At 45.8% G+C, this 20029-nt stretch overlaps 1 long non-coding RNA gene across 1 annotated transcript; it reads right to left on the reverse strand.

The window, feature by feature from the left end:
- Positions 1–6618: 6618 nt before the first annotated feature.
- On the reverse strand, positions 6619–13947 carry LOC134477740 (uncharacterized). The gene is made up of 3 exons (XR_010049941.1): positions 12259–13947; positions 11932–12046; positions 6619–10511 (listed from the first exon to the last, which is right to left on the reverse strand). It is a non-coding gene; the product is annotated as an uncharacterized LOC134477740 (long non-coding RNA).
- Positions 13948–20029: the final 6082 nt, after the last annotated feature.

The following is a 20029-nucleotide window of genomic DNA, read 5'->3' on the forward strand; positions in this document are numbered from 1 at the left end:
CCCAAATATTTTCAAGTTTTCTGTCCTCTTCAAAGAAGCCAAATCAAGAATTTGGAGACAGAGTATTATGATGCCTTTATAAGAAAGACAAAGATGATGTCCCTTTAGCAGATAACTACATAGATATCCTTCTCTTCCCTCCCTCGCCCTCATAAGCACTTGTCTCAATCCCTATAATTCACCAGTTTTGGAGTGCTTTGTAAATTGACTCACATAATACCTAACTTTTTGAGATATTTTCCCCACTCAGAACAATACTTTTAGGATTCATTGAGGTTTTTCGTGTATCAATAATTCACTCTTTTTTCTGGAAGGTAACATTCCATGGTGTGGACACATCACAATTTGTCTGTCACTCACTGAAAGCCATTTGAGGTGTCTCCAATGCTTGGCTATTACAAATAATGCTGCTGTGAATATTTCTGTACTAGTTTTTAATGTGATACTAGCTTTTATTTCTTTGAGATAAGTGTTCAGGATTGTGACTGAATGGGTCACGTGGCAAGTATGCATCTTTTAAAGAAATTACTAGATAGATTTCCAGAGTGACTCTGCCATGTTACATGCCTGCCAGCAATGTAGACAAGGTCCAGTTTCTCTGTACTCTTGACAGCATTTGCTTTATTAGTATTGAAAAACTGACATTCTAATAGATGTGCAGGTGTGTCTTGGTTTGCATTTTTCTAACGATTAGTAATGTGGAACATTTTTCCCACCTGCATATCTTCTCTAGAGGAATGGGAAAGTCATTTGCTCATTTTTAATTAGTTTTTTTGGTTAAGTTTAGAGAGATTTATTCCTTTGTCTAGTAGATCATTTGCAAATACTTTCTCTCAGTTGGTACTTTTCATCCTCTTAATTGGGTCTGTCACCTAACCAAAGTTTTTCATTTTAATAAAGTTCACTTAATTCATATTTTTTATTTTTGGATTGTGCTTTTGGTGCTAGGTCTAAAAACTTTCTACAAACTTTAGATCACAAACAGTTTTTCTGATTTTTTCAGCTAAAAGTTCTTAACATTTAGATCTATGATCTCTTTTGAGCCCATGTACAAGGTGCAAGAGGCAGATTAACGTTCATTTTATTGGCTGTTGACCTTCTCACTTGTTTCTGCCAAGGGAGGTAGTGATACCAGGTTCTACAGGAGTCATATAAGTGAGATGATATGCAGGGAGGCAGGAGGTCTGTGAGCCCCTTACAGAAAATCAATGAATTACCCTCTCCAGTAATGGAGAATGAACCTGATGCTGTAGGAACCAAACAGACGGTGATTCTTTCCTCTCTCTCTCTCTCTTTTTTTTTTTGATTCTTTCCTCTTGAATCATCTTATGCAACCAAATCTGGATCCTAAGGATGGCCCCTGGCCTCACAGCTTAGAGATAATTTCCAATTGAAGAAGAACATTAGAAATTTCTATTATTCAAAGTAACTTACTATTTAAGAGTAGGAGAGGAGTGTATCTTATAGGATCATGGTTCTACGTGTGAAAAGCAGAAGTTCTTTCTATAACCTCTGTGTGAAGAAAGATAATGTTTGAATCAACAAATGAATACTCAGCAGCTTTATGTGTTAGGACCTAGGAAACGTAGATGAGAGTAAATAAAACAGATCTATTTCCTGCTCTCTAGTGTAGGAGGTGAGGGTGGAGTGCAGGTAATTATGCACAAACACATAATCTGTCTGCCAAAAGCTTATGACAGGATACTGAAGGGATGTATGACAAAGATGCTTATTCCACACCTAGGAAATCAAGGAATGCTTCCTAGAAGTGATACTAAACCGGAGATCTAAATGGTGAGTGGCAGAGAGCTAGGTAGAGCGGAAGAGGTGGGCTACAGGTAATGGTACGAAAGGAGAATCTTCAAGGCGGGGATAAACAGTATATTCACTGGTCTAGTGGTGAGAGAAAGCACAGCACGGTGAGGAGTCTCAGGCATCCAGAACCGCTGGTGTAAGAGCTGAGAGTGGCTGGGTCATGGAGAAAGTTGAAGATCATGGTCAGGACTTCATCCAAGAAGCCACTGGAGCACTTTGAGCATGAGTGTAACAGATCTAGATTTGTATTTCTAAGTCTCACTCTGGCAAAATAGAGCAGACTGGTGGTAATCTAGGTAGTGGCCTGGGACTTTGGTTAGGAGACTGTTGCTGGAGATGGTATAACAAGATGGGGTAGAGGGGATGAAGAATGGTGGATGAATTTACATTGGGGTAGAATATGAGATTTAAGGAGAGAGGGGTTTAAAGATCACTTTGAATGCAGGGATTGGTGAGGGGAATCATACGTAGAAACAATAGCTGTTGAGAAGAAGAACTGAATGGCTGTGGAAGGTGCAGTTGCGGTTGGGTATCTGATTTGGGCGTTCTCTGAGAACAGCAAGCTTATTGATTCCTTCTTTCTTGTTACTCTTCCATGTTGGATAGTTCTGAAGAATTGAAGAACTCCGATTCCTGTAACTTTACTCTCTTGGTCCAACTTTGTCTCTGAGGGATCACTTGGAATCCACCTACCTCTGCTGGTTCACAAAGGCCCTTTGCCAGTCTTAGACATGGGTCACAGTCTTTGAAGCTTCCATCTCCATCTTACTCACCCCCCAGTCCCTATAGCTACTTCCCACTGGGCGTGGCTTCCTGAACCCTCCTCTTTCCCACTTTTAATCATGTAGTGCCCGCTCTGAATAGCCAAAGACAGAAAGTCAGCCCTAGCATTTAAACACACACAGTTTCTCTTGTTCAGAAATCTACATCCCTTCCATGAACATTTAGGCCAACATCATACACAGTGAGCTCTGTGGTCACTCTCAGTATGGAGACAACAGGCCTGGGCCCAGAGTCTCAACTGGGGAAGCAGGTTTGACAAAGCTCTTACTGACTCATCCTCCAACAGCAGGCAAGTTGGTCTGGAAACCTGTGATCTGGTCTCCCAGGAAGTGCATTTCTTTCTTTTCTTCTCCAGTGAGAATCAGGGTATCAGTGCTATTCATGGACCACTGCTGGCTGTGTGAGTTTGGGTGGGAGGGGCAGAGCACAAAGGTGGAACCCTGGCTGTCTTCAAAACCTAGACAGCCTCACTGGGATAGAGGATACACAAGGGGTGATCAGAGAAGCCCTTCTTAGAGAGGTTGGGGTCACAGCTGGATGTTGAAGGACAGGGCCAATGTTAGCTGATAAGAAAGATAAGGGCAGAACACTAGGATAGAAAAGAGAAGGTGCACAACTCACAACATCTATGAGACCCAGGAAAGGAAAAAAAGACACTGGTTTTAGTAGAGACTTCACAAATGCGGAGCTTGAAAGAAAATGCAGCAGTGGTAGCTTGGAATCATACTGGGACACCAGTATGAGAGAAGAGACTCTCTGGGCTGTGAGAGCCACCAAGGGCTCAGACTTGAGTTGAAGATGAGTGAAGTGGTGATGGTTTGGTATCTGGGAATTCTGCCTTCTGTTGACCCCAGGAGAACAGAGCTCTCTAATGTCAGGGAGGATAAAACCCTTGTACAGAATCCACTGAGGAGATAGACGAAGAGAAGAGAGAATAGTTCTAGTGAATGGCCTGGGAAGGGCTCTGATAAAAAGTTGGAATCTGGAAGCACCTCTGCTTGTCTACTTTTCAGCACTTCTTGTTCAAAAATTATTTAGAATTTCAAGAAGACAACATTAAGTGAAGCACAGGGCCCTTATTCGCAAGGCGCCCCATGCAATATCACAAGTCGCCTGTCCGTGATTGTGGACCTGTGTGTGGGCACAGATGAGAGATGATTGCTCTCTGAACTCACACAGTGGGTTCCTAGGGGGCTTTCACACTCAGTGGGCTCATAATTATTTCCCTTTCTGCCCTGGGCAGGTGGAAGCTTACACAGTCAGTTTATGGCTGTTGAAAAGAACAATAGAAACAGGGTTAGGAAATCTGAATTCCAATCCGGGTCTGGCTCCAACATTTGTGTGATTCTTTCAAATTTTAGGTTTTAGTTTTCTGGCTCATAGTAAGTGTTCAGTAAGTTGTTTATCTGCTTCTGTAAAAGAGGGCCAGTTCTAGGATTCCTAGTGCATGGCCTCTTGTGGGCATATCTGAAAGAGGATACGGTTTCCAGTGGTGGCTCTTTGGTCACATAATGAATGCAGTGCAATGCATTTGTAACTCAGAGAAAATTCCAGATAGTATTTTTCCATTACAGTGCCTTTCTATTTCTTTAGAAAAGTCATTGTAGGCAATTTTCTGAAGAATATATGCGAAGAATCTTCAGGTCAGGTCTTAGCCATTCCACCAACTCTCTGCAGGCAACTAAATTCTCTCTACCAATTCTTCTTCTACAAAATGTGGGAATTGGACTGAAGATCTCTAAGGTTTTTTGTCAGATCTCAGAGCTGCATTTCCCTGATTCTAGGAAGAAACTTGTGTATCACTTAGCATCACATGGCATTGGGGTGAATTTAATCGCTTCTACTGATCACTGTGAGTTCACCAAAGTCAAGAACCCTGTGTGACCCATCTCGGAGTCTCCAATTCCTGGCACAGCAATGAAGAGCTGAATGGCCAGAGCTGTCAAGAGAGGGACAAGGGGAGGCACTTGGAACAAATGTGAAAACAGAGATATAATTAGAAGCATCAAGGGAGATTGAGTGCTAGGTTAATTTCAAATAATACAAAGGAATCATGGAAATTTAAGACTAAAAGGAAGTCATCAGCTTTCATCATTAATTCAGAGTGATTTCTGAGGGAAGTGATGATGCCAAAGATGAAGAAATTGAGATGGAAAGATGAAGATGTGTGGACATCAGACATAAATGACTCTTTAAGATATGTGTTGGAAGAAGAGAAAGATAAGATGGTTCGTAGGAAGGTGGCAAAATCAAAGGAAGAATGATTGCCTGTTTATTAGTCTGTTTACTTTAAAGAGACTCAAAATGTTTTTTTTTAAAGAAACCTTTCCTTTCATGATCACATATTGCAAACCTGCCTTCAAGTTTTAATAGTCTATCCTTAGTTTCTTTCAAGCAATTTTGCCATCTTTCAATGGAGTTTTTAATTTCCTGCTAACATTTTTGAATCTGCTTCATGTATTCTAGGTTTTCTTCATAATCTTCATCATTTGTTTCTCTTCTTTTTTTTGTGTTCCTCTATTCTTCCGTCTGTGTCTTCTTGAGAGGTGTTTAGCATTTCTTTTAGTAATCTACTTATATCTTGCTTTACTTGATTAAATATTTCACTTTTGAGCTCATCTACGAGGTCCTGAAGATATCTCTTTATGTCCACCAATGCTGTGTCTGATATGGAATGTTTGCTGCCCTCAATTTCTTTTGTATTTACCTCTCCTGGATCAACATTCTCAACGTTGGGGCTGGGAACTTTTTCTTACTTTCTTTCTCTTGTCATGTCTTTGGTTTCTTCCATACAGGTGTATAGAGGAGGTTCCAGCCCCTTTCTCTGTTGCTTATGGTTCTTCTGAAGAGTGCTGGCTAGGATATTCTGCCCTGTCCAGTTTGCTGTTGGTCATTGAGGTGCAAACAGGGATGGCCTATGCTGGCCACTCCCCTCCAGGTTAGTCAGGCTGTGGGGGCCTTCACTGAGTTACTGTATGCCGTGCATATGGAATTGGTTTGGGACGACTTATTGGGTCCCGGCCAGGGGTATGACCCAGGCCATACAGATCCCACCAATCTGTTCTGGGAATGGAACAATCAGCTGAAGTCACTGCTGTTCCTTACTCTTGCCCGTCCTGCCTGATTCCAATATGTCATCCTGTTGGTTGCCCCTTTACCATGGGAGTGTCTTATTCCCAGCCCTCAACACAGGTCAGTGCAGGTCCCTTGCCAGCTCTGTTCTCCACGGAGCTCACTGACCTCCGGTTCCAGTGAGTTAAAGCTGCCGGAGTTCGGGCAGCTCCCTGCAGTCCTGGTGGCGCGAGTTTGGGTGGCTCTGGTGAGAGCACCATAGCTGCTAATCTTAGTTGCTCCAATGGTAGCCCCAGGACTGTGTGTTTGACCAGCTCTTCTCCCTTTAGATTCTTCCTGGGTCGAGAGGATCCATCTCCCTCTGTCCAGACCTCTCCACGGTATTTTATTCCAGCATCTGAGTTGTCTCTCTCAGGGAGCCTCTATATTCTGCTGCTTACCCATCTGCCATCTTTAGCTCCTCCTCAAAATGTTTGTTAACTAAGTAAATGGGTAAAGATTTTAGGCAGGGAGTAAGGAAGCAAATAATGGATCGCTGTCCTGGAGGAGTCTAGAGAGACAGGCAACCAAGAGTAGAGTTCTCTTTTCCTTCCAAGCTCTGCTGTCTACAAATGTGACAGGCTTATCTCTGGGCCCTAAGGACCAAGTGCAAACATTACTGAGGAGCTGGATGAGATGCTTTTTACAGTTCTCTCCCACTAACTCTGTGCCCATGAATCTTTATTGTGCCATGTGGGTCACTGGCAGATGTCACAGACAGTGTAAAGAATATCTATAAAATGCAATCTAGTACCTTCTGTGTGCCTTAAACTATCAACATTAGTGTCCGATCAAAGAGCAAATAAGCCCATTCCAAAATCCGTCTGTTTTGGAATGTGGTCCAAGTAGTCACAGATGCATAGTAGGAAAAGCAACAGCTAGCTCAGTGAGGAGTTCAGAACTTGTCTCTTCTCATAATTCCTTATGTGGCCTTGGGCACATTTCTTCTTCTCTGTGAACTGCATTTCACTTTGGAAAAACAGGAGTTCCAAATGAGGGATTGAGTTAGTTTGCTCCGATTCTTGAGTGCTACAGTCATGCTGAAAGGTAGTACACTCATCTGTGATTTTGAGGCAGGACTATGATTAATGTGGCCACTGAGTTACATGGGGAAAAACTGGTCTCATAGGAGTGGAGCCCCTAAGCCCTCCTTGGAAATTCACACTCAGGGCACTGGTGAGTCTACAGTACTGGCATCAGGTCTGACAGGAAAACCCACATGCTTGTCAACTATATTCCAGACTCTCCCGCTTGGCTTATGACATTAGACTGGCCAAATCATGTTTGGCAAAGGCAGGTTCATGTCTGGCCATATGTTGATGACAGTAACGAAACTTGGTATTGCCTTTGGGGACTAAATTCCTGAGTGAGTTCCAAGTCCTGAGTTCACAACTTGGTTTGCCCTTTGTCAACCACTCGGGATTAATAGGAGGTGGGTATCTTAGTCATTGAATGTATTGTGAAAAATTATATAGGCAACATATTCAATAAACAAATTTTATATACATCCAATGTAGTGTATTGGATAGATGAGTGGATACACGGATGAGTTACTGAATGGATGAATAGATGAATGTTTGTTGCAAATTAAGAGAGAACTTGACAGTGATCTAGGAGACCTAAGGGTTTGTTCCACAACACCATTCATCAGCTAAGATCTGATTTAATGAAAAGTGACAGAGACTTAAATCATAGTGCCTTGGGAGGAACTAAGACAAAATATATTGGACAATTCAGCACAAAAAATGATCAAGAATTTTGAGAATTCCCTTCCTTATTCTAGTTTCTCTCTTGTCCACTTCATCCTTAGGCAGTCTTTCCCCATCCAGTGGTGCACTTTGCCACCAGCACCGCGAGGCTTACACTTTTATAGCTTTGCAAGACCAAAGGAACAAGTGTCTTCCCTTGGGTGGCTTAGAGAAAGTCCTCAAAAGAGCCTCTTTGTGGTTTAGGCCATGTGCTTGTCACTGAACAAATCCTGTGGCCAGGAGGTGGCAGAGCACTGAATGGTGGTGCCCATGAAGAGTCCACTCACAAAATACAAAGGTGATGTCCTCCACAATGGAGCCCATGAAGTGAGAGTGAGTGTAGTGTGGTATTTCCAGAAGACAAACCGATGGATGCTGGCAAAAACCTCCAAGGTCCTTTCCCTCAGTGTTATGACTGGGATCTGAAATCACCCCTAAAGCCTCCTTCTGTTGAAAACTTGGTTGCTTTTGGGGTTTTGGGAACTGAGTCATCTAACTTCATCAAGTGGATTAATCCATAGCTCAATGGGCTTATTAGGAGGTAAGAGTCCCAGAGGGCAAGCTTAGAAAGGACATATCTTGTCCCCAAATCCTTTCTTTTGGACTCCTTCCCTCACATGTTGCTTCCTGGCTGCCTTGAAGGTGAGCAGGTTTCCTCTGCCCATGCCCTCCCACCATGAAATTTCTGCCTTGGACCAGACAAACATGGACTGGAGCCAGGTAAACATGCACTGAGAGCTTGAGCCAAAATAATCCTCTTTTCCTCACACTGTGTGTGTTATAGATTTTGTCCCAGTAATGGAAAAGTGACTGATATACTGGGCGAATGCAGGGCATCCCTCTGTCCTGCAGAAGCTTTCAGCTCCCTCCCTCCGGCTCCTCACTGCACAGCCTTCTTGAGGTGTGAACGCCCTTTAAAATGGCCTGGGCTGGGGGAGGCTCTGGTTTCCACTTGTGCTTCATTCATCACCCACAGCACCTCCTCTTTCCTCTGGAAGCCTTCCCTGACATTTGGCCTCCACATACCTTCCTTTTCTGACCTGTGTCATTTTTCATGGTGTGTAACGAATTATTGTTTTTTAGGCAGAAAAAGTGTCCAGACTGTTTCAGGCCCAACAGGAAAAACTGCAGTGCGTAAGAGTCTGGCTCTCCATGGGAACTTCCAATTTAGGGACCTTGCATTGTGCTCTAATTGCTTTCTGAGTGAGTCTAAACCCCAGCCACAGTGGCCACCTGGGCTTAGCCACTTGTTAAGAGCAGTCAATCAGGGCTCTCTTGGATGCTTACCAGTGAGCCCAAATCTGCCGTGAGTAGGCTCTGAAACCTTTGTGTCATTCATTTCCTTCTTGTCATTTTCCATAGGTCTGCCTGCTGGAGACTAGCTCCGGTGAAGAGAAGCAAATGGAATTGAACTGAAGCATCTCCAAGGCACTATGGAAGCCAGTTTGCTTTCTTTTTTTAAAGGAGAAACATTTTCTGCTCCCCGGAATATCTCACAAGCTTCCTCTGAAGGTGGGCACTTCGCTGTGTAATTCTGCTCTTCTTCTTTTGAACTCAGAGGTGAAATCACTCCCAGGATCTCAGTCTCTTTCTCTACCCACCTCTTTTTTGTGACACTAAAACCAATCTCTGCCTTTCGTATCCACCCAGAGAGGGGTGGGGCTCAACTAATGAATGTTTGAGGAGTCCTTTGAGATCTTGGATGAAAGGCACCTTATAAAATACAGTAAAAGATAATAGGGGTAATTACTAGCCCAGCTAGTCCCTGTCGGATAATTAGAGAGTTTTCCTCTGGTAGTTTCTGAATTCATGAAGAAATGCATGGGTTCAAAAAACAAAACTGACTTGCGATTTAGGGACATGTTATGCTTCCACCATTCCAGGACTGTGTTTTCCCAGAAGTCTGTGAGTTGGATAGGACCTTTGAGTTGATATCCATCCTCCTTGGATGGCAGGTTAAGCCAGTGAGGCCCAGAGAGGCAATGTGACTGGCTTAAACCTACACAGTAAGTGTGGCAAAACCACAGCTAAGGAGTCCCTAAGACCCCAACTCAGGAGTTCCTGTCACATCCTTTGTAATGCATCCTAGGCAATCTCAGCATAACATGACCTTCTCCTGCGCAGTAGGGTGCTGGGAGGAGAGTCACAGAGGATGGACACAAACCCCAGCTCTGATATACAAAAGACAGCCATCACCCAGTAATGTTCAGTTACCTTGCGTGAAACATGGGAATGATAGTAGCAATCCCACCAGCCTGTTGTGAGGAACTGATGAGTGACATTTGCAGAAGTGCTGGTACCAAGCACATGTCCAGTCCGTGCTGTATGAATAGTCTTGGCAGCTCAAAGACTTGACCTATAGTTTGGCTCGATGTAGTTGTGATCAGTTTATATTTACTGAACACCTGCTACGTTCTGACTATTGTGCCGAGCTCTCCAGTGCTTTGTTCCACTGCACCATCATCATCAGCTATGTGAAATGGAGGTTCAGGCTGGGTAGTGAACTTGCCCAAGGCTCAGGAGGTGGCAGACCTTGGAACTGGGCTGTCAGCCACCATGTCACACTGCCCCCCTCCCTGGAAGAGGGGTGCACATTATTGTGCCTGTGTGGGTTTTCTGTCAGGGTTTTCTGCTGTGACACAGAAGATGGGGATGAAGAGGAAAGGAATGCTTATAGCCTAGGGTGAGCCACTGAAGCATTTCTGCCTTCACTTGGTTATGAGAGGTAAATTTCTTCTCACATGAGATTTAATGATTCTGAAGCTCAGCACTGATGGAAGAAATCAAGCGACATCTCCAGCAAGGACAGTCAGTACCTGGAGCTGAACTTGGAATCAAGAATCTGGATCAGTCCCCAAACTGATTCCTAGGAACCATGTGTTTTGCTCCAGTGCCTTGATCCTTGGTCTTGGAGTCTCATGTCCTCAGGTGGGTTAGTGGATGATGAACATCACTGATTCATAATGTTCGTGACCTCACTTGTATCTCTTTGTCAACTGCTGCTCTGTACTTATGTAAATCCTGATTTGCCACTCAGAGCCGAGAAGGTTGCAGCTGAAAAACAAGGTAGCAGGAAGTGTCAGGCTGGTGACTTTAGGGAAAGTGGCTCAGAACACTTGGCCAGTCAAGGACATTATTTCTTTCCAAAGGATAAGTCAGAGGATGCACAGCTGTGAGCTCAGATTGCTTGACTAGAAGAGGGAGTTTCAGGAGACCAGCCCTTCAAAATTCAAGTGACAATTCAAAGGAATTTAGGTGCGCTTTGTTTGGGTTTTCATTTTTTTCCCTCCAGCTGAGACCACAGAATGCACCCTGCTGTCCCAATCCTGCAACTCTCTGTGCTGGAAGAGACCAGTCACTATGAAAGGCCACTGGGTGAGGCTGGCCAAGTGGCCAAAAAGGAGACCCAAGTGTGTCCCACTCACTTCCTGCCAATTTCCTCATCAACCAGGATTTCTTCAAATATCCCCCAGAAACTAGGGGTTTGTGCTTCTGAACTACCCTGCTCAGAGGGATGGCAGAGTCATCCTTCAAGAGATGTCCAGGGCTGGCCATGGGAGTGACAGTGTCTAAGATTATCAGAGGCAAAAATGACTCAGAGGCCATTCTGATAGTCACCTCAGGCACACATTTCTTCTGCTCTGGGGATTGTTCATCGAATACCTCCAATGACGGGGAACTCACTCCCTAACATCATCAAACACCTGTTAGAAGTTGCCCCATATTTCCTGTCACTGTAAATCTCCATGTAATCCTCATCCCCTGCTGGAAGGCCTGACTTCTGGAGCCACTGAGTTATTTATGTAGGACCCTCTGCAGTATCACTGGTATTGCATCAACCCCAAGGCAAACATTTTCAAGACTAAATGTCCCAGGTCAGGGAGAAAGCTCAGCAGCATGGTGCTTGCCTGGCAAGCACAAGGTTGTGAATTCAATTCCCAGTACAAAAACAAAAACAAACAAACAAACTAACAACCCTCCTCCCCCTCCCAAAATTCCAAAAGACCAAATCTCCTGCATTAGAGGGATGGAGTGGTACAGCTCTAAATGCACAGCTTTTGATATCAGAAAGACTAGAATTTAAATTCTAGCTCAAAATCCATTTACTGTTCTGGAAATTACTTAGCCTCTCTGGACTTTAGTATATTGTACTAGTCTTTAAAGCAAATAATAATCAGTAGCACCTCTCTGTATTGTGATGATATAACATATAGACAATGGCTGTCCATACAAGGCTTTCCAAAAAGCCCAGTAGTCTTTATATGACAAGATTCATTCATTTTTTTTGACTCAATCATTTTTAAAATACTTATTGTGGTCTTACTTTCTGCTAAGTACTTTGCCAGATGCTATTTATGGTAAAACCAAATAAAAGAGTGGAAAGAAAGTGGGCTTTGGCATCATAAAGACCATTCATCAATCACTCCACCATTCCAACGCCATGACAGAGAGAACCTCCCTGATCCCCACTTACCTCATCTCTGTCCAGAGCTCAGGGCCTGGCTTAGTGTGAGGAGTCAACAGGTGGCTGCCATATTGAAGGGTTTGGGAGGGCCAAGTCCATAAATGAATTTCAAATGAGGCTAAGGCTAAGCAAGACAATGGAAATTTTACTATGGGGATTTAAATTAATCTTAATTTAATTTTATGTGACTGCTTCTTTTGTCCACTTACTTCCCAAGAAATTAGAGCTTGTAGATAGAAGAACAAAGTCCTATCTGTTTAGCTCTGCTGTATTGTGGACACCATGGGAATCTTCCCCATTAAGGATAGAAATTGCACCAATGAAATAGCCAAACACCTGGGTGGCCGAGTAGTCTGACCGTGCTTCTGACGGCAAAGAAGTTTCTGTAGTTCCACTAAGACGTGTCTGGCTGGAAGCCGATGGTTTTCAGAGAGAAGGCTCTCAGGCTGCAACTGGAAGTTGGTGAGACGGTCTAGCCTTCCACTGCAGTACAAAGAGTCAGGGCTGGGATTAGGGTGGCTCATCTGATGCTCACGGGATGAAACTAAGGCAGAAGAACAGTCACACAGATTGGGATATCACAAAGGAAGAGGTCCATTAAAAGAAGGCAGCTAGCTCAGAAGAGCCAAGGGCACCCAGGCTTCCTGGCTATGCAGGCACCAGGCTGGGGCAGTGCTGGGATCTTTGTACCCCCTTCCAAATGATTATGCCTGGCTCAGGAGCTACTCTGCACCAGATCCCCAGTACAGGGTCTCTGAGGAACTGGAAAGGTAGCTGCTCACAAAAATGTCTCAGTTAACCCTGCTCTTTTTTTGCATTTGAGCCACTGGACCCAGAGGGGAGCAGGTGGGTAGCAGGGAGAGTGATAGTTTCATTTTACTCTCTGCTAAGTTGCTCATGCAAAGTGCCTGTCCTGCTTCTGCTTCAGACCACATAAAAAAGGAAAACTGTGGTTGTCACCCTGGGCGAAAGGGTGTGAGAATCCACTTTATGATTCAGAGGACGTGGGCAGAGGCTGAGATCCTGGTGACGCCGAGCTGTCCTAAAACCCAAAAGTAGAAGTAAATCAATGAACAAAATAAAAGATAGACACAGGAATTAGGGAGATAGACCTTTGGCAGACCTTTGGCAAATGGGCAGGAGACCAGAGATGGAGGTGTTGGAGGGAGGAAGAGGATGTTAACACAATTAGGATGTGTCATACTTGGGTACCCATGACCCGCAATGCACGTATTCATTACGAACTGTAAAAACGTGCTACTTAAATAAGAAAGAAAAGAAATGCGTCTCCGAGCCAGGGGATGCAGTTCCCCTGAAGAAGGGCTGATGATGAAAACCATGATACACACAAGAGTCAGGCGTTCTCAGGAGACAAGCAGCAAACTGCAAAACCAGCTGAGACTTCAGGAACTGGGACACACAAAAGCGATAGTTTAAAGAAACAGAGGAGCCAGGCTTAGTGGCACAAGCCTGTAATCCAAGCACTCAAGAGGCTGAGGCAGGAGGATCATTTCAAGTTCGGGACCAGTCTGGACCACAAAGTAAACTCAAGGTCAGCCTGAACGGCATAGCAAGACCCTGTCTCAAAAAGGAAACAAAACAAAAACAAACAAGCAAGGAAACAGAGGAATAAAAACAATGAGCAAAGAGTAAGAGACTAAAAATCACCGTGAAGATTTGAAAAATCACACAGGTGCCCGCTCATAATGAATAATTTTCTTTAGTTTCCTATTCAGGCTAACGTCGTACCTCTGTTCACGAACTTAAGTCTTCCCACTATTATGGTCGCAAACTGACTTGAATGAGAACGGAATCAAATTTCCCCACCAGGTCAGCATTAAACCTAGCCATTCACTGAGTTTGATTGAGTTCCTGTCGAGGTCGGTTTGCGACCAGAATAGTGGAAAGAATTAAGTTCATGAACAGAGGCGCTGGCATATACTTTTCCATCAGAAAATTCATAAACTGCTCCCTGCACACTAATCGTTAAACGCCGCCTGCAGGAAACGGCCTGGCCCGGCGCCCTTCCGGCCCGCCCCTCCGCCCCGCGCGTTCCCGGCCTCTCCCCGCTTCCCCATCCCGTCCTCATCCAGCTCGCTGGGGCTTTCAGGACTCACACGGGGTCCCCCCACCCCACTCTCCCGCAGGGAGGGCAACGACGGCCACCAGCCAGCACGATCTGGGCTTCCACTGTTGCATTCAACTTCTGCTAAGCTTCATCAAACTGAACGGAAACCTTAGTGCACCCCAGAGGTTGAGAAATCTTTGGGGTGACTGCCAAGTGCAATGTCGCGGGGCAGGAAATGTTAATGCAGGTCCCGATCTAGGGGTGGCACCCTCTTCCCCTCCATCCCATACCCGACTTACAGCAGTACCTTGAAGCACCTCCCCCCCAGCTGCCAGAAAACCATTTTCAACGCTCAAACACTGAAACTCCGCAAAACACGACAATACTTGAACCCCCCAATAAAGTGCGACGCTCTAGTCAAAGCTCTGACTCTCGCAGAAAATTGGAAAGGCTGCTTCCTTGCGCCCTCTTGTGGCTAGATTCAACAATGCAGCGAGACCCTGACCAGTCCTAAATGTTAGGGACAAGGTCCTGCCTGCCCTCAGGAGAATTTACCTTCTTACAGAGACCGATGGAAAATGCAGCCAGGCAGAGGAGTGAGCAGGATCCCTTCGGATAAGGAAAAGTAGAGATGAAAGTGGAGTGCCTGGGTGAAACGGGTCTGGATAAAGGGCATACAAATTGTGTGTTACTGTTGGTGGCCAAACTGAAAGCCCTACACAGCAAGAAGTTACTACAAGGCCAGCATCCTGGGCAGTGCAAAGGCCCTGAGGCTGGAGTGATCTCAAGGCCTCTGAACACAGAAGAGACCAGATGGCAGGTGGCAGAGGCAAAGCAAGTATCCCAGTAAGCTTGGGTGAGGGGTGGCATCGCTGGGAACACCCACTTCCTCCATCCAGGTGGAAAACAGGTTCTGTTTCACACCTGTGTTTCCCCTTCCTCCAGCAACTGCCACTCGAGACCATCCACTCTCTCATCTGTACAGCTACCAGAGCCCGAGGTACCACCTTCTGCTGCAGAGCTCCTCAGGGCAACCCCCTGTTCCTTCCAAGCCTTTCTCCCTGTGTGAGAAAGTGGCCTACTTCACAGGGCTAGGGCCCCACCCTTGCTTAGAACTCTTCAGTGGCTTTGCACTTGGAAAACCCAACTCTGACTGGTGGCTCCCCATCTTTCTGCCTCAGGTGCCTTGCACTAATAGTTCCCTACGCCCTTGCACTAAAGCCATTACTACCTCAAACTAATGGTTCCGTACACCGGAAGTTCCCCCTACTTCCTGTTTGCTTCCTCCAGGGATCAGTTGAAACCAATCCTTCCCTAAGTGTTCTCTCCAATAAAGCCTCCCACTGATTCAGTCACACTGTCATATTGATTTCATTCACGGCACCTATCATGTAACTGTCTCACTATTTGGTTTTTTTTTGGTGGCTGTTTTTTTTTTTTTTGTCTTTTTTCAGGTTGGATTTTGAAAACCACTTGGGCACAGACTATTTCCTGCTCTGCAATGGTGCACTCATCAGCTGTGTGATGTTGGACAAGTTGCCAACCTCTCTGTGTCTCCAAGATTCTTCTCCCCGGAAAGGGGGAGATGATACTGCTACCCACTTCGGGGCACTATAGGGAAGAATAAGTGAGATCACAAATGTGAAGTGTTTCTCATAATGCTCGGGACAAGCAAGCTCCACCCAATAGTAATCATTAATATTAATGGCTGTCATGATTGTTGTGACTGTCCAGGGCTCAGCGCTAGAGGAGGGGGACCCATATGCCCAGCTCAGGTTGAGCTGTGTTAGATAGAAGGTTGAGAGTTGAACTGTAGGCTAGGGCAGGACAATCAGCTCAGGAACCCCAGCGTGCAGGGAGGGGATACTCCCACGGTCTCCTTCAGGACACAAGGAGGCCAGGCTGGAGAGGTCCTGCAAGCTGCCAGAGCTCATGTGACAGCTGTCTCAGAGCTCCTGCCAGCTCCTGTGAGCCCAGGCCTGCTCCCTGTGAGGCTGCAGAGGCAGGAAAGGGAAAGCCATGTCTCTGTTAATTGTTCTTATCAATTACTACCCAGGGGGGAAAGAGATAGCAGAGGGGTGCCTCCCAGCCCCATACCTGCCCCAGAACGCTGCAGGCCATCACCTGTCACTGCTCAGAACAGGGTCCCTGCATGGCTTCCTGATGTACAGTGCGCAGTGGGGAACTGACTGGGACCGTGGTGGGGGAACTGTGCAGATCGGAGCCTGGCCCACAATGCCAAGACTGTGCTCAAACCAGGGAATGGGCGCTCATGAGAGATTTCCTGAACAAACGGACCAGCGAGCCAGTCGAGGAGGAGACAGTCCCTGCTCTCAGGAAGGAATGGAGGAGACGACAGACCCACCAAGCTCAGCCCTGAGCAGCATGCACTTCGTCAAGCATGGGGTGCAGGAGTCGGGTACAGATGGCACTGTGGGGTGGTCAGTCCTGGGGATGTGGAGACTGAGTGACCCACAGGAGAAAGAGGATCCAGGAGGCAGGGAGAAGGAAAGACACAGAGGGCGGGGGCCGCCGAGTGGGTCTAGGACTGTGGCGCGCTGAGGGGTGGGAGGAGATGGTTTGGATGGTGGTGAGGCGGGAGGTAGAACAAAGACAAATAACAGGAAGCCATGGGGCAAGAGCTGAGAGACCTTAGGAGCCAATAGATGAAGGTTACCCTGTCCCCAAGGAGTCGCAGCCATGGGCAAATCCAAAACCATGTACCCCTGGCCGACACCCAACCTCAATGTGGTCTCACAACCCCTCCCCTCCCTACCCCAAGCTCTGGATGCCATGACACTGCTGTTAAAACCCTTGTATAGTCAAACACTGCCTCCCAACGGCAGACAGACTCAGGGACCCAGGGGGCCGTTTCTCCTGTCAGTTCTTAGTCACAGGGCCTCCTGTAACCCCAGTACCTTCAGAGACCCTGGACCTGTGAGTTCTTCTCACTACCTGCTCTCACCCCCACAGAGAGTACTTTTGCTGTAGATAAATCTTACTCATGTTATTCTTTTTGAGCCTCCTGCTCAGTGCTTTGTTCCAGATACTACGAGCCTGGAAATGACTTCCCTGAGACCGCCCGTCTGATGTCAGTAGGGTTACTTATGTTCTGGACATACTCCGTGCCAGTTCGTCCTAGTCCTCCACTTGCCCAAAGCATAACTTCGGACTGTGCCATTTTCTGCAGACGTGGATAAAGTCGGGGTGGGGGGGACTACAAGGACCCGATTCTGCCCAGAAACCCATAGGTTTCTGCTATTGAGCAAGGCCTGGGACTCCTGGAGAGCTGGTCCTGTCTCCTGACCTGTGCGCTGCAGTGGACTCTGTCCTCTGCAGTTGCCCCACCTGTACCATGGAGGTCAGCCACACCTGCCCACTCCCTGGCAGCCACCACCACCGCCTCTTGCTGCTCCACCTTGTCCAAACACTGGGAGAAGCAGGCCAGAGAGACCAAGTTGGCCCACACCGGGCGCCTACCGAGCCTGGGACCCTGGGGAACGCAGGTTACTGAGGTTCCTTGAAATTCAGAGACATGGGAGAGAGCCACTGCCTGCTGACACCCGAGGGTCAGGGAATCCTCATCCCCTGCTCCTTCCACAGGTTGCTGTGGGATTCGCGTGGATTACACCGGCCCTGATTCTCCTCTGCAGTTTTAGAGGGCTTAACCAACTCAGGCCCATGCTCTCTGGAGGCATCTATTCTAGGAGAGGAGCTGAACACAAGTGAGACCCAGAGCTTCCCATAGCAGCACTGTGGCAAGTGGGAGACCCACTGCCCGCCTCTGGTCCCAGAGACCCACAGTGGCAGCCATGCTCTGGTGGCTTCAGCCTTGTTGGCTTTGGAAGTTTAGATTCCCAGAGGAGGAGGAGGAGGAGTGGTCAGATCTTGTGGCTTTTGCAAGTGCTGAGCACTGGCTTGTGCTTCTCAGGACCTCCCAAGTCAGACGAGGAAGCTGAGAACTCGACCTTTGTAGCTGGACTGGGACACAACAACTTTTGTGGATCTCGGGGATTCAAGGCCAGAACTTCAGTGGCTGATTTCATAGACACTGCCCTACGCGGACAGAGCTCCCTGGTCTCCAGTCCCCTCCACTGTTCTTTAAATTTCAGTGGGCAAGGGGGACAGCAGGAGAGAGGTCTTTGCAAACATTACCTGCATTCGTCTCACTTTGACACTCTGTCGCTCTGTCTCTCTCTTCTTCCGTCCCCCTCCTGGTCCCTCCCCTCCTTTTTTCCTTCCCCTTGCACCCTTGCACCCTTGCACAGTGCTAGAAGGCCCAGACTTTTGCGGATGACGTGCCTGACAAAGGCCCTCTGCTGGCCGGTTGAGGGTTACAGGTTCATTGACTGCCATCTAGTGTCAGGATGTGTTCATGGCACATTTCTTTTCTATTACTCTGATGGGATAATACTTTCAGAACCGGAAGCTTAAGGGTCAAAGGCTGCTGTTTGCTTCTCCTGGCTTCAGCCTCTCTTAAAAACAACAAAACAGCAACAACCCTCACTCAAATAAGTCAGGCACTGAAGCAGATACCGCAAAATCTCGCTTGTACGTGGAACCCAAAAGTGCTGCTTTCCTGGAGATTGAGAGTATGATGGGACTGGATCTTAGGGAGAGAGGCAGGCAGAGCAGGAGGGGAAGCTGGCCAGCCGGTGCTAAGCTGCAGCCGGACAGGGAAAGAGAGAGTGTGTTATCACACAGTGATGCGACTACAGATGTTAACAACCTGCTGTGTACCTCAGAAAATCTATAAGCGCTTTTATCACAAAGAAACGATAAATGTTCGAATAAATAGATCTATCCTAATTTAAGCATTGTATACTATAAATAAAATCACACAATAGCCCATAGGTAAATATATACTTGATTTGTATTAATTAAAAGTGAAATAATAAAAACCTTCAGGTGTGTAGTAGTAGCAAAATATCTGTGATGCTTTCAGTAGAGGGCTTCTGTTTAACCAGAAATTTGTTAAATTTGAGATCAAATAAGAACTAGAATTTATTGGACATCTATGCGTCAGGCCTTAGATCAGGTACTTGTGGTGTTTCATTTTTGTTTTTTTCAAGAATGCGGTGAGGTATGTATTACACTCATTTAACAGATTTCAGAACTGTGAGTCAGCCAGGCATGGTGGCTCAGACCTATAATCCCAGCACTCAGGAGGCTGACGCAGGAGGATGATTGCAAATTCAAAACCAGCCTGGGCTACAAAGTGAGCTCAAAGCGAATTTGAACTACGTAGTGAGACCCTTGTGTCAAAAGACAAAATAAAACGAAACAAAACAAAACTGTGAGTCAATGTCAAATGGTTGATATGGAGGAAACATCACGTAGTAATTCCTAAATTAGTGAAGCACATACAAATTTTCCAAATGGTTCTTACAAGCACCCTTGGAGAACTACAGGACTAACATCTGTGAGCCCTATTTTAGGAATAAGTAAAGGACATTCAGAGCCATTAATTGACTTCCTAACAGTCACACGTGAGTATTGCAAACAAGTTATGTATTAGAATTTCTGTTTACACCCTGAGCATCAATTATTTGGATCTCAAGTCATTTGGTTTAGATGGTTAGCCATTTATGCCACAGTAACAACTTTTCTTGGATTTATTTAATGAAAGATTCTGTCCTTTACCCACTTATCTTTCATTCTAGCTCTGTCACATGTTGAAGATTGATATGGAGTGGATTTTTTTCTGGTACTCTGTTGATAGATCTATTTATCCTACATGCATTCAAAGTAATGAGCAGGTCTTTTTCAGAATCATGTTATCAGATAAGAGAGACCATTGGATATTCAAATGTGTATATCTGATTTATTTCACATAACAATATTTGACCTAACAAGTACATCTATTTTCATACAAATAATTTTACCCTTTTTTAGGGGCTGGAGATTTAGCTCAGCGGCATAAGCGCCTACCTTGCAAGCAGACAATCGTGAGTTCAATCCCCGGGACCAATAAAAAGGAAAAAGACAAAAAAGAAAAGAAAAGAAAAGAAAAGAAAGGAAAGAAACAAATAATTTTAC

Source organism: Cavia porcellus, unplaced genomic scaffold (assembly GCF_034190915.1).
Source record: "Cavia porcellus strain 051 isolate PalLab524CR breed Dunkin Hartley unplaced genomic scaffold, mCavPor4.1 scaffold_9, whole genome shotgun sequence".
Lineage (NCBI taxonomy): Eukaryota > Metazoa > Chordata > Mammalia > Rodentia > Caviidae > Cavia > Cavia porcellus.